Raw genomic sequence first — 1,596 nt, 5'->3', positions numbered from 1 at the left:
TAAAAAGAGACTGGATGAGGCAGTGCCATGGGTGAGCAACCTCTTCCAGTGTCTCAACACCCTCCTGGCAAACAACTTCTTCCTAACATCCAGTCTCAATCTAACCATTTTTAGTTTTGCTCCATTCTCCCAGTCCTATCACTAGCCCAACCCCCTCTGCAGTCAGCAGGGACATCCCCAACTAGATCACACAACCCCCACCTGGCTACAGCCTCCCTTCAGGGAGTTGTAGAGAGCAATGAGGTCTCCCCTGAGCCTCCTCTTCTCCAGGCTAAGCAACCCCAGCTCCCTCAGCCTCTCCTCACAGGGCTGTGCTCAAGGCCTCTCCCCAGCCTCATTGCCCTTCTCTGGACACCTTCAAGTCTCTCAATGTCCTTCCTAAACTGAGGGGCCCAGAACTGGACACAGGACTCAAGGTGTGGCCTAACCAGTGCAGAGCCCAGGGGCACAATGACTTCCCTGCTCCTGCTGGCCACACTGTTCCTGATGCAGGCCAGGATGCCATTGGCCTTCTTGGCCAGCTGGGCACACTGCTGGCTCGTGTTTGGGCAGCTGTCAATCAGCACCCCCAGGTCCCTCTCTGTTTGGCAGAAAGAAGGTGGCCCTGGGCAGCCTCATCTCATGGGAAGTGTCCCTGCTCACTCTGAGGCTCCCTTCCAACCCAATTCAATCTGTGAGTCTACTTTTCCATGCTTCCATGTCCATCACTTTCTGACCCTGTGCAAACCTTTAGGAGCCTGTAACAAAAACCCATTTCTTCCCCCCTGACCATCTCAATGTCTTGGAGCTTCCATGACAGCCTTGAGACTCTCACCAGCTCCAAGAAGAGAGTGGGGAGTCCACTTTATTATTACACAACCATAATTTAGCCAATACCTTAGGAAAAGAGCAAAAGTCTTAGAAGAGCCTTGAAGTGAAGGCAGCTCTGGGCACCAAGACTGCATTTGTCTGGGCAGCTCAACACTGAGCAGGCAGCAAACTGCAGCATTCTGAGCTGTTGTTCAGTGCACCCTGCTACAAAACACCCATGGAGATGACATTTAGTCTTTAGCTGGCTGGCACTTACCTCAGTGAAAAGAATCAGCAGCATTTGCTCTGCTGCTAGCTCTTGCCTAAAGCATCAGGGAGCATCGTGGCTGTCAGTGAAGAGCACTGCACATGGGTTCTCCTAGCAGAGCTCCACCTAGCTAACCCAAAACCCAACCCAAACCAAGAAAATCAGGCAAAGTAGGGAAAATAAAACCCCAAGCTTTACTTCAGCTTTATTGACAGAGTTAAAAGGGCTCCTAGAAGATACCAGAGAAAGCAATGGGGGAAAGGACAAGGGATGCAATGAATAAAAGCAGAGTCACATAGAGAAAGAGCGGTCCCCGAGGGCAAACTGCATTGAGTGTTCCTCCTGCAAGCAGCCCATCCTCTTCCCAGAAAAATAACCTAAACAATGAAATTGAAGGCATCAGTCAAGGCAAGCTGGGAGCTCAAGCACTTCCAGCTCACTGGGAAGCAGTTCACTGAAGGGAAGTAGAGAGCGTCCCCACAGGCATGCAAACGGAACACAGTGTGGGGGTGATGGGGAGGGTGATGGGGGGGAACCAA

This window comes from Dryobates pubescens, chromosome 37 (genome assembly GCF_014839835.1).
Source record: "Dryobates pubescens isolate bDryPub1 chromosome 37, bDryPub1.pri, whole genome shotgun sequence".
In the NCBI taxonomy this organism is placed as follows: Eukaryota; Metazoa; Chordata; class Aves; order Piciformes; family Picidae; genus Dryobates; species Dryobates pubescens.
This window is presented reverse-complemented; position numbering follows the sequence as displayed.